Here is a 15,165-nt window from a genome sequence, read left to right on the forward strand (position 1 = left end):
TATCAGATTTCATAATAATAGGTACTTAATAATAATAAAAATATTATAATATTATATTATTATAATATTAAAATATATTTAACATTAAAAATAATACCTATGCAATTTTGAAAAAATTCTGTTTCGCTATATGTATGTCAATACACATATCTATGAATAAATATGCCACCTATTGGTTATAATACATTATGAAACCATCGAAAATATTTTTAATAGGTAGGTACCTAATTGTCCTGATTCATAATGTTTTAAAACATGGCCATAATAGAAAAATTAGCTAGAAATAATTAAAGTTTAAATCTCAAACAAGGTAGACCTTAACTATCTAAAGTCCTAAAATGTTTTCGACTGATATATAATAATTATGCAGCTGTATTATTGGCTGGTACCGAATTGGTTCCCGAGCTCCAACCCCACATGCCGAATTGGTTCCCGTTTGGAAAAGGTATTTTATTAAGTTAAGCCGAATTGGTTACCGTTTAATTACGCACATTTTCCTTCTCAATTTTACAGGCTTAGGACTGTCAACTTAAAAGTAGGCTTGGTTAAAAATGTGCGTTAATGTGTGTTATAACAAAAAAGATGGAATATATACAATTTTAAATCGTTGATTTGGAAGTCAACTATAGTCAAAATACAAATAATAAAATATAATAAATAGGTAGGTACCTACAATTACTTAAAAGCGTTGATTTGCAAATTTGAAACAAACTTTCTTTAAATATTCAATTCACCGATAATTTGCTAAACTGCCAATATATAAATATTAAAGATATTGCCATATTATTGTATATTATACTATAGAGCAGGGATGGGCAACTCAAAGTAACTAGCGGGCCACTTTTAAATACTTTAAAATCTAGCGGGCCGCAGGAGAAAGCAAAAAAAAATTAAAATTTTATTTTTTATTTTTATTTACTTATATTTACAATTATTATTTAATGTGATACTTGAGGATGAGGTTTTTCAATAGACAATTTAGTAAAATCCACTTCTATTTCTGTAGCGCGGGCCAGATAAAAAAGGTACGCGGGCCGCCAGTTGCCCATCCCTGCTATAGAGTATAGACTATAGAATATTGCCATGAAGATACATTTATATTTTATACTATCTAATTTATATTTTGTACCAATTATTAAAAATTAAAAATTACCTGTACGCAAACGGGAACCACTTCGGCTCAACTTAATAAAATACCTTTTTCAAACGGGAACCAATTCAGCCAAACGGGAACCAATTCGGTTACTCCCGTATTATTAAAGCAAACATTTCTTTTTTTTTCAATGCATTACTTTTTGCAGCGGTTCCCAAATAATGGACCGGGGCTAACTTGTGGGCCGCAAGGAATGTGATAGGTTAGGTTGCATATGGCAGCGGACGCTGGTTAGGTTAGGTTATTGGTAATCCGCACAACTAAAAAGGTTGGGAACTGCTAAGGCTAACCTATGTCCTATTGTATAATAATACCTATACTATGTATATAAACACATATAAATGTTAAGTCAGTGGTAAAAAATAATATAATCTCGGGATCCATTTCATCACAGTAAGTGTACAATAGATATAAAAATTACATAGGTAGGTATATATTTATATGTATGCGACTTGGAGTTAACTGTTTAGACTGCATAATATATGCATATTAAAATCTACCATTGCCGGTTTATCTCATGAATCCACTATGTTGATGCGCTAGAAAACATATGAGATAAAACAGGTTGAATGATTTCTGGTCATAGGTTTTTGGTGTTAAAATGTTAAACTGACGTTTTTTTTTTTTTCCAGTGGACACCAATCAATTTCATTAGAGTATCGTAGGTAAGGTATCAACTTTATAGATATTAATTATATAATTTATATATCTTGAAGACTTTTGAACAGTTAAGTACATTTTAGATTTTTAGTTGCACTACAGCGCTCTGCGTGAATACGATGTACAGCTCAACAGCTGTATAAGCAGTATAAAATCAAAATGTATAAAATAGTGGGTATCTGTATATTGGCTATACTTCATAATATTACTTTATTCATAACGTTATAAACTCATAACACACGTATTTAGTCATTAGAAATACTAATTTATAACTCATAACTTATGAGTTATATTTTCAAAATGCACCTATCTCCCAAACACGAATTTTTTTCGTTTTTATCGTTTGATAAGTATATAACATTACACTGCGATAAAATATAAATCTATAAATAATAGACGTACATCATATCAAATTTACGTTCGTTGGTTTTAGCAAATTATGTGTATTATCAAAATGCGATTCCACAGGTAAATAGGTATTATATAGGTAGTTGAACCGTAGTTATCATAATAAAGCAAAAATAACTGTGCGCGCACTGGTTGCCTACACACCCGCGAAGAGAAAAGGTCAATAATTTTTTAATTTTTATACGAGTCACGTCCTCCCGATGGCGACTGTAAACTCTTCCGATGGTAAACTCTCCGGGGTCTACTCCAGTATACTACCTGACAGAAACGTGTAAACTCTCCCGGGTTTATTTCTGTACTACCTAACGGAAACGTGTAAACTCTCCCGGGTCTAGTAAAAATCATAAAATAGGGAATCTATTTTTTTTCCTAAAAAATATTTTTAACATTTAAAACAACTCGGGAGAGTTTACATACTTCCTACAGGTAACTATAAAGTTAACTCGGCCACCCGGGAGAGTTTACACATTTACTTTAGGTAAACATAATATTAACCCGGGAGAGCTTACCACCACCCCATCCCGATGTACTATAAATGTTATCGTAAACGAAAAAGGTATAGTACTATCATAATTGTCTCCTAATGGGTAGGTAATAAATTTATAAGTGGTTTCAAACATCTACAAATAGCATGTATCAAAATAAGTTTTTTGAAAAAGCCATACACAATTCTGTAACATGTATATGGCCAAATATTTCTATCAAAGGATGTCGATTTCATTTTGGCCAAGCTTGGTGGCGTACAATTCAATCATTTGCATTACCTTCATTATGCTCTAATGACGATTCGATTATTTGGCCTATCATTTTTTAACCCAGTGGAAGTCGGAGATATGTTTTCAATGGGACTAACAGCTATACAGCCATTAGATAACAAAATTACACAATTTTCAGACTAGTTAGTAGCTACATATATATCGGAGAATTCAATTTTTCCTCCTCATTTGTGGGCAGAATAAAGTTTAAGCATTCAGTGTACAACCAATGCATGCGAATCTTTTCATAGAAAATTTAATAGCTATTTTGAGTCTTCGCGTCCTAATATATTTAAATGTATTGAAGTTTTAAAACTAATTCATATCGAGACTATAATTAAAATACAAAGTTCTAATAAACCTAAATCATATGCACGGTTAAAAATATGAAATAAAATAATTTTTATTGCCACACTAATAAAAAGAACTAAATGAAAAAAAAAAAATCATATTTTGAGTACCTACAAATATTGGCTAAAAAATATAAACCTAAGCAATGTTGTAAATAATTATACAATTTTTTTGATTGACTAATGACTGTCACCTGATGTGTATATTGACTTATTGACTTATTTATAGACACCAACTATTTTTTTTTCATTGATTTATTTTTATAGAACTATTGTTTTAATGCAATGTTTCTATGCAATGATATACCAAATATTTTTTTTATATATATAATATGGGTCTAAAACAGGACGAAGCATCACAAATACAGAAATTTCCAATTTATTGTTAAATTGTAAAATTATCTACATTTCTTAATCTTTTCATTTAATTTTATTATTGAGGTTACTTGACGATCAATGTTTGACGTTTATTTTGCTATTTTAAATTTATATTTTTGTTTATATTTTTTGAGGATTTACATCCGGCCTTAAAATGGTTAATGATTGTTTCAACGACCGAAATAATTTTTATACCACACAAGATGGATACCTAGCTGATATACATATAGATTCTATGTATAGTCGTATATTAACTTTGGTGTTTCATCCTGTTCCCGTTCAGCAGCTGTCATTGGTACTATTCAGTATTCACGAATTAAAATATCTTAATTCGTGGTACTGTTACATCTTGCTTCTTACGTGTAACATATGAAATAAGTTTTTAAGAATAACTTCACTTTTAAATAAATTACAAGTGAGAATCAAAATAGGTAATACAATTTATAGTAATAACAATAATACTGATAGACAATAATAGTAGGTAGTATATACTATATAGACATATAGTACACTAACGTCTGTGTAATGAGAAACGTTCATATTATATTTTACAAATAATATTTATCGCATCGTTTACATACATATTACATAGATATTATTTAAAGCCTCAGAGGTCATATATTATACAATATACATGAAAGTACCTACCTATATATTGTATATTATAATATTATATATATCATGGTAATAAATTTAAAACGCGTAGGTATAGTTTAGTTACATAATTACAAAACTTCGGATTGATAAATAGGTAATTATATTATTAACTGTTTAATAAATTCTACCTATAGGCTATAGATATTAAACATTATAAATTATTATAAGTACCTAACTCATCAATTGAAATTTGAATTGTATCTAAATCTATTTATAAGTACACTGCCTACCTATGATGGGTGCAATTAATAATTATGATTTGACCTACATAATATAATAACTATAGATATATTTGTATAGTTCAATCTATAGCACTTAATGTATATTTATACATTACTACATTAGTAGGTATAGTATAGTACCTACACAGTAGTTGTTTAAATAAAATATATGGTAGGTATTGATTATTTTTACTAGAACACTAGGTACTATTATATTTATTATTTTGTTATTATAGATATTTCCTATTTTTTAAATACCTGTAGTATATCACATAATTTTATAATATTTAATGTCATTAATTATAATTGTTCATATCTTTTTTATGGCACATAATAAAATGTGCGTAGGTATATTATATTTATACAATGTAATGATTGTTTAACCAGATTTATTGTTGATTAACCTGTAGACAGGTGAAAAGCAATTTCCTTATCATAATATCATACATACAGACATACAGTGCATTATATTAAGATATTTTTAATTTGTGTTTTCCATTGAAATTGGTGGTAGGTATTTGTTAATTACATAATATTATGATTTAACTTTGACATAGGCATAATAATCACTAGTTTAGTGCAGTTTACCTACTATAGTCTATAATACTTTGACGTAGGCATCAACAATACATGTTGTCTTTTATAATACGCATATGTATAAAATAATAATACATTTATGTACCTATATACGTTTAACATTTAAACGTTACACGTGTATATTTAGTATAATATAGCATTACAATATGAATTTCACATGTGAATAATTGATTGTGTTATTGCAGAATATCGTTGTATAATGTACATTATTTGTATTTCAAACCAAAAATATTATTAAAATAAATATGTAATATACACGTTACACGTACATATCTTCCAGGACTCTAGAGTCACGTGACCTTTTTTTGTAAACAAGTTATTATATGTAATGTAGGCACCTATACCAGTGCGCCTGTATAACCTCTATATAGTGTATAATATGTTAAACTTATCTTATCGAGAGCACAGAAAAGTTTTAAAAAATAAGTGTGTATTTTTCATGTATTATATTAGTATTCTGAAATAACGCTTTTGTATAATTTAAAGCATAATATCTAGTTCACAGCTAAAAATAATAATGAGATGAAATTAATACTTAACTAATTTAAATAATAAAAAAAATTTAAATAACTTATAATTATCGACTTCAGATCGCTACGCCGCTGTCGTCTTATGGTGATTTTATCAACCCATCAGTGTTTTATCTTAAATGCTTTTTTTTTTAACTTCTATTATTAATTATATCTATTTATATTTTTTTTTATTGTTTACCTTGGAAAACATATAACATTACAATATACAACACTGATTAATATTTTAATATAATATAATATCTAGTATAGAGAGTTAATTAAATTATTTTGAATATAAATGTATTATTAAATATTACATTGTGTATCATAATATCTTATCTTTGTGGATCTAGCCATCTAGGATAGACACGTGATTAAGCACAGGTTCATTTTTGCAGGCATGGCCGTTGTCGACTAGATACGTAGTACCTACGTATCCTTTCCTTTTCGGACTTTCCAACCAAATCTAAAATATGTCGATTCCCTTTTCGACCAAAACGAAAATTTATATAATAAATTTAAAATAAAATGTGTAGATAATTATTTAAAATATAAGATTATCTATATATTAATATGTTACAATATAATATGTATAATATCATATAAAAAAAATAAAAAGCGGGTAAGTCGTGTATGTCGCTCTGCTGTACAGTAGGTTACAAGTGGGTTACTGTAATGGATGGAATTAAATTTGAATCCAATGATATTATATCATTGTATACGAAAAACGATTCTGAGCGAAGACGGTTTATCTGTCTAGGATATATTATAGATTATTAAAAATTTTCAAATCTTAGTTTTAAAAAGAAAATTTTTTATGAATTTCTAGTTTGAAATAATTTGCGAATTTTCGTGATTTTTATATATGTTGTCAAAACTCAAACTTTGAATGCTTAAAAAAAAAATTGTGACTATGTATTCCTTTTATTTTGCAACTGCTATTGTAAAAATATGTTAGGAGTCTTGTATTCAATTTTCAAATCTTAGAATTAAAAAGAAAAACTTTTATGAATTTCTATCTAAGATAATTTGAATATTGCCGTAATTTTTACGTATTTAGTCAAAATTTGAACTTTAAATGCTTATAAAAAAAAATTGTGACTATATATTTCTTTTATTTTTCAATTGCTATTGTAAAAATATATAATGAGCCTTGTATTAAATTTTTAAATCTTAGATATAAAAGGAAAATTTTTATGAATTTCTAGCATAAAATAATTTACGAATTTTCGTGATTTTTACATAATATGTTGTAAAAATTCAAACTTTGAATGCTTATAAAAAAAAATTGTGACTATGTATTTCTTTTATTTTTCAACTTCTATTGTAAAAATATGTTAGGAGCCTTGTATTAAATTTTCAAATCATAGAATTAAAAAGAAAAACTTTTATGAATTTCTATCTAAGATAATTTGAGCATTGCCGTAATTTTTACGTATTTAGTCAAAATTTGAACTTTAAATGCTTATAAAAAAAAATTGTGCCTACGAATTTTTAATATTTTTTAACTGCTATTGTTACAATGTGTTAGAAGCCTTGTATTAAATTTTCAAGCTTTTCTACCGAACAAATAAATTTTTATCGATATTTATAGAAAAAAAAACTAATAAAGTTGAAAAATTAAAATGTAAGTAAACAGCTCAAAACAAATCTAAATATTTTGAAAATTTTATCAAATATATAACATGCCTATATAAACATTCAGTCGAAATTTCAAGTATCTGTGGTAATTTGTTTTAGAGTTACACCAAAATAAGGAAATCGCTAAAAGTGAAAATCCAATGTTGTAAAAATTTAAATTTCAAATGCTCATAAAAATTTAATTTGAATTTCAGATGGAATTTTTATTTGTGATAAAGATTGAAAAACTTGTAAGGAATCTTGTATTAAATTTTTAAATCTTAGATTAAAAAAGAAAATTTTTTATGAATTTCTAGCTTAAAATAATGTATGAATTTTCGTGATTTTTATGTATTTTGTCAAAATTCAAACTTTGAATGCTTATAAAAAGAAATTGTGACTATGAATTTCTTTTACTTTTCAACTGCTATTGTAACAATATGTTAAGAGCCTTGTATTAAATTTTCAAGCGTTTCTGCCAAACAAATAAATTTTTATCGATATTAATTTAAAAAAAAAAACTAATAATGATCGAAAATTTCAAATGCCTATGAATAGTTCAACTTAAGTCGAAAAATTTTGAAAATTGCATGGTGGATAGAATATACTTATATAAACATTCGGAAAATATTTCATGTATCTATGGTCATTTGTTTTAAAATTACATCAAAAACCAAAATCGATTTTGTCGAAAAATGAGTGTGCGTAAAATTTCCCGTTTTTCCCTTAATTTTTAGTTTGTTTTTCTCGATTATTTAGAAAAGTATTAAGAATTTTTCACTTTTAACCCCCCAAAGTACCAACTATATTCACTTTCTGATCGAACGAGGTACTGAAGTCAAAAATCGAAGCATTTTTACTGCCCCAAAACGTGATGACAGACACAAAAAAAAAAAAAAAAGAAACACACATCATGGTAAAATCAATACATTCATCGCTCCGCTCAGAATCTAAAATAAACAAATAGGTATATAATTGTTGTAAAATAATGGCAAATATTAGTAATAATAATAAATATTATATACTTTATAGTTTATGTTATACTTATAAAAAAAATCATTAAAATTATATGTTGCATAAAATGTTATAAAATTAAATATAGAAATTTATTTAAAATATAAAAATAGGTGCCAATATATGAACATTGTTTTTATATTATATTGTACCTAATAATTATTGATAAAAATAGTATAATATCATTATTTTAAATTTATTATATGAATATTGGTCGAAAAGTGAATTGGCCGAAAAGGGGAGGATATGATTTCGGTAAAAAAAGTGAATCGGCCGAAAAGGGAAGGGTACGGTTTTGGTTTTAAAACAGACTCGCCCGTTTTTGCATAATAAATGTAATATGAAGATTGTAGGAGCATAATTTATCTATAAATGTTTTGTCAAATGCTATAGTGCCAGTATAGTACAAGCCACAAGGGCGGTTATAGGGGTGACAGTTGAATTTCTTTCTTACAGTCCGAGGTATTATATTTTACTTAGTTTGAATTTTGGTCTTTTGGAGTTCTATTCTTTGAAAATTAATAATAAAATGGCCATTCTAATTCAAGTGTGTACTGAGCACCGGCGAATTATCATCAACTCATTATTTCGCTATGAATTTTTGTGAATTGTGTTAATTTTGCCACCTTTCTCATATATATTAGTTAAAACCGCCACTAGTTACTTTACCTAATATACCAGCATGGCAGCACATACATTTCTTTTTAAAATTAATATTACATTCAATAATAATATAATATTACGTTTATACGTATATCATTCTTCATTTCGCAAAATCACAACGCACTGATTTATACATACGAGATTGTATAATATATTAATATTTATTTAATTATTTAATATATTATTAAGTATTTTGGTAGACCATTACGGAAATAATACTTCGGAAAGACTTTAATACGTATCTACTAATAATTAATATGTATATAAAGATATACCTACGCTTTGTTATTAATGGAATGTGTTAAATTTAAAACATTCGTCGCTCTTTCTCTTTCTTTCACTCTAACACCGGTAGCCAGGCGTTGAATTTCAAACATAAGCTTGTTTGTTTTGAGGCATGGCGTATATTGGAATGGACTCATCAGTCATCCATAATATACACTATGCCATAATTGATACATAATATAACTCTTATTTTTGAAAAATTTAATTTTTTTAACACAACCTCTATCTTTTAAGTTCAAATTTGAATTATATTTTTTTTAGTAAGTGACTTTAATTTTTAATGTTTTTTTTTTTCATTTTAAAAATCGACTTATTTGAGTCAGTTAAATAGTTCTGCATTATACCTGTTGCGTAATTATCTTATTTTCAGCAGAATAATTTCAATTTCATATGATTTTTTGATAACTTATAGATGTCGTGGCATACAACACATTTACGTGTTTTCACTAAAATTATAAAAATATTAGTTTCATAAATCACATATAGTTTATATATTATATAGGTAGGTACAGTATACTTAATAACTATACGAGCTATTCAGTAGTATAGTAGATACATTTTATATAGAAGCAATTTTGTCTATACTAGCTGACTATGTCTATATTATAGATTTACAAATAAATTTTGCAGGTGTTTTACTTTTATAAATTTATAATAGGTATTAATGACATTTTAACTTAACTTTATAGAATAACATTCATTTTGATATTTTGTATGGCAGTGCATACAGTAAAAATTTTAAAAATTCAACATCAATAATTTTTTTTTTTTTATGTATAATATAATATAAGACCGGTGAACTCGTCCTGCTGTATAGAAGGTTTTGATTGTGATATTAAATTACATTAATTTAAAGAATAAAAGTAAAGTACCTTTGAAATTAAATTGGCCAGATATATAAATTGATATGTAAAATTTGAATTTTGCAATAATAAATGATTGTTGAATGACGAAACGAATCTTAGCAAAGTATAAACCACATGATATAAATTAGTTTATTTATACCATATCTATATTGACTGTTTCAAAGGATGGTTTATTATACTAGCTATCAATGTTGGTATAAATTATGATTTTAATTTACAAGTATTTTCTTAATTTTATTCGTTGTGTAAGTATGGACTAGACTATTTTTTCCAAAATTATAGGTATTACGTAGAATAAGATAACGTAATATATAAGTTATAAGTCAATACTAGATATAACAAGCCGTAGAAACATATTAATTGTTAAGGTAAAAAAAAAATGAATAGTGTAAAATTAGTCTAATTAATTTTTAAATTCATTGCTTATGAAAAATATTAGGATAACGAATATGGCGTGATGGTGAAGTCTAAATGTTATTAATATAATATTTTTTGAATTACAAAAAAATATATACAATTGTTAGAGGGATAATCGTTATATTTTGTTTGAGTGTCTAATTTTTTCAATGTTTTAACCATCACAGACTAGACAAATGAAATATATAAATATTATATAATATGTAGTAATAGAATATATAGTATTTTTTCATATTATACTCTGTAATGTCTTAACAATTAAACGTTTATTAAAGATAAATTGTGACTTTGAATTTTCTATGTATATTTTATATTTTTAAATTGCTATAAAATTAATTTATGAGGGACCTTATATTATATTATTTTTAATCTTTTTAACCTATAAACACAAATTATATCAACATAAATAGGCATAAAAAATAATATTACAAATACTAAATAGAATACACAATTACTCAGAAACTATATAGGTATAAGGTAATATAATATGTGAAATGTGAATACTTAAATAGATATTGCAGATTAATAAATTGTTTATTCTTTAGGTATAATTTATACGTATCTTATAGTTTATAATCTATACCCAAATTACCAATTGCCTATTATATCTATAACGTTGATTAAAAATAATATATTATAATTTATAATTTATAAATTATACTATATATAAAACTTCTAATAACTATAGGTACATCGTACATGATATGTGGATAAAAAAAATTATCATTGATATTATTTTAAGTATTAATTATAGAAAGGCATAGATATGTAAAAATGTTCTAAAATATATTAGTATAAACTATAAAGATAGGTCGTATAGGTGTCATTTATTGGCCCTTAGGACCACCCAACCCATTTAAGCAATTGTCTTAACAACACTTGTTAGGGGGGTTCGGCGCCACTGGATGCCTGTACCTTGTACCTATTGGCTATTACTTCTATTAAGTACCTATTAAACATATAAATATTATTATTATCTACATATTATGTATACTTTAGATGTAGTAACTACTATAACTAGAAGAAACTGTACGATTTACAACAGATATGGAGACATGGAGTATATAATATATAATATATACGTAACGTAATAGATAATTATAAAATACCGAAAATACCGAAAATACCTTATTCGTATAAATTTGAACCAAACAGAATTTCTTAGTATAAAATATAATGGTATATATATATATATATATATGTTATTATTGTATACCTATATACATGACACCAAATATATCATGTATCATATATATTATGATCTAAGACACATATGCAAAAAAATAAATAATTTTTATAGATATATACCTACTATCTAGTATCTACACGTCTAGTAAAATAAATATAGCTTTATAGATATTAAGATATGGGTAACTAATTTTATTTTATCAATGTTTATGTTTAAGATTTTATAAGACAATTTTTAATGTTGGGATTTTGCATTAATGGGTTCTGATTTAAAAAATCTTTTTTTAACCGATTCTAATTCAAAATTTTAGTATTGTCTGGTATACGCCATGCCTCTCGAGAAATTAAAAAAAAGTGCTGGAACTATCAAGCCCGTATACAGGGAGAGGTTTTAGAGGTTCATACCCCCATCACTCCGAAGAATTGATCCTAGGTACGTGCTTAGGAACTATAGGTGTATGTATTTCATTGAGTTAAGGATAACATTGAAATTGTCACTATAGGACTTTGAAGTTATGGGCATTTAAAATGTATTAAATAGCTCGGAAATCACTGTATTTAACTAGCAATATGATTGCATCAGTTAGTAAGGGCAGTGGGCACCTATCTACTAATTAGTTTATAACAAGATAGAGAAGGAGAGGATCTAACAGAGGGAAGATAGGGATGGCTCTAAAAAATAAAATTGCCCATCAACAATTTGGTAACTCAAATCATTGATTTTTAGCAGTGGAACCAAGGCCAACTTAATTTAACTTATAGCACTGCATTCGATGTTATTGTCTAAAGAGGACGCCACACCCACATGTGCTATCTCCGCCTGTTTTGTTCGAGACAACTGAACTGCCGTTGTATTTATAGAATAATACAGAAACAAACATAGTGAAGAACTTAATCTGAGCTACAATGGCATTTTAATTTTTATAGATCTAATTAATAATTTTAATGAAAAAACAAAGAAGCTGATGTTCTCAAATTAATAACCTTAATTTATTGTATTTATGTTATCAAAACAATAAAGACGGTACAGCAAAGATTAAGTTCTTTCCAATACGTTGTGGAATTTTTGGAATTCTATTATACAGGAATAAGCAGTGGTGCAACTAGGGGGGTGCAAAAAGGTCTTTAGAACCCCCAAGTTAAAATTTAACACCCCTAGTTTTTTATACATAATTATTATTATATACCTAATTATATAATAATTATAAAAATATTATGAATTTTATGTTTTTAAATGATAAGAAATTTCATGAAAAAATGTATAACTGTTTGATCGTATAATATAACTTGTTATTTATCTTTGTAGAATATTGAAAAAGATTTATTCAATCAGATAAATACCGAAACTATTTTGAATAAATATTGCATGAAACCCATAAAAATTATGCTGATTTCAAATGTATAAATTATTATTTATTTACACAAGATTTGAAATTAAAATGTTCCAATGTAATATAATATATGAAATGAAAGTACATGCACTCGATGGGTATCTACTATCTATATTCTATCCCAAATGAATGGATTTAAATATTTAATGAACTGGTTAACGTTTAAAATAATATAAGGATTTACAAAACTATAATAATGTGTGATTTTAAATTTTATTCAGTATATGTATAAACGTTTTATAAACAAAAAAAGTTTCGATCTTCAACATTGAGGATGATTTATGGATCTATTTAATAATAAAAAGGCGGGTAAGTCGTGGATGTCGCTCTGCTGTACAGTAGGTTACAAGTGGGTTACTGTAATGGATGGAATTAAATTTGAATCCAATGATATATTATCATTGTATACGAAAAACGATTCTAAGCGAAGACGGTTTATCTGTCTAGGATATATTATAGATTATGAAAATAAAATCTTAGATTTAAAATAAAATTTTTTTATGAATTTCTAGCATAAAATAATTTGTGAATTTTCGTGATTTTTACGTATGCTGTCAAAACTCAAACTTTGAATGCTTAAAAAAAAAATCGTGCCAACGTATTTTTAATATTTTTTAACTATTATTGTTACAAGTTGTTACAAGCTTTGTATTAAATTTTCAAGCTTTTCTACCGAACAAATAATTTTTTATCGATATTTATAGAAAAAAAAATTAAAAAAGTTGAAAAATTAAAATGTCAGTCAACAGCTCAAAACAAATCTAAATATTTTGAAAATTTTATCAAATATATGAAATGCCTATATAAACATTCAGTGAAAATCTCAAGTATCTGCGGTCATTTGTTTTAGAGTTACACCAAAATAAGGAAATCGTTAAAAGTGAAAATCCAATGTTGTAAAAATTTAAATTTCAAATGCTCATAAAAATTTAATTTGAATTTCCGGTGGACTTTTTATTTGTGTTAAAGATTGAAAAACTTGTAAGGAATCTTGCATTAAATTTTCAAATCTTAGATTTAAATAGAAAATTTTTTATGAATTTCTAGCTTAAAATAATTTGTGAATTTTCGTGATTTTTACGTATTTTGTCAAAATTCAAACTTTGAATGCTTATAAAAAAAAATTGTGACTATGAATTTATTTTATTTTTCAACTGCTATTGTAACAATATGTTAAGAGCCTTGTATTAAATTTTAAAGCTTTTCTGTCTAACAAATAAAGTAATAAAAAAAACTAATAATGATCGAAAATTTCAAATGCCTATGAATAATAGTTCAACTTAAGTCGAAACATTTTGAAAATTGCATGGTGAATAGAATATACTTATATAAACATTTGGTGAAAATTTCATGTATCTATGATCATTCGTTTTAAAGTTACATCAAAAACCAAAATCGATTTTGTCGAAAAATGAGTGTGCGTAAAATTTCCCGTTTTTCCCGTAATTTTTAGTTTGTTTTTCTCGAATATTTAGAAAAGTATTAAGAATTTTTTACTTTGGACCCCCCAAAGTACCAACTAGATTCACTTTCTGATCGAACGAGGTACTGATGTAAAAAATCGAAGCATTTTTACTGCCCCAAAACGTGATGACAGACACAAAAAAAAAACCCACACACACATCATGGTAAAATCAATACATTCATCGCTCCGCTCAGAATCTAAAATTCTCAGTATAGGTACTCAAAACTATCAGGAAAACTGAAAAAAAATAGTTTTTAACAAGAATTTTTAACTTCAATTTTTAATAACGTTTTTAGTGATGATAAAAATGTGTAAATGGATTAACTTGAAAATGTAGGTATTATAAGTTCTTGCGGAAATTTAAAAATATTGGAACGAGTTTTTTTTAGCGTTTGAAGTTAAAATTTTGGCGACATTCGTTAAAATTACGAAAATGTACAAAATAATTGTTCAATACCTCTGTCTTCTAAGGCTTTTGGGATTTAATTGAACACTATATAAGGGTTTTCCTAAGTAATTCTTATAGTGACTCCCAACAATGTTCAAAATATATAAGTGCAATTTT

Source organism: Diuraphis noxia, unplaced genomic scaffold (assembly GCF_037042655.1).
Source record: "Diuraphis noxia isolate RWA-SAM2 unplaced genomic scaffold, SU_Dnox_SAM2 contig0003, whole genome shotgun sequence".
In the NCBI taxonomy this organism is placed as follows: domain Eukaryota; kingdom Metazoa; phylum Arthropoda; class Insecta; order Hemiptera; family Aphididae; genus Diuraphis; species Diuraphis noxia.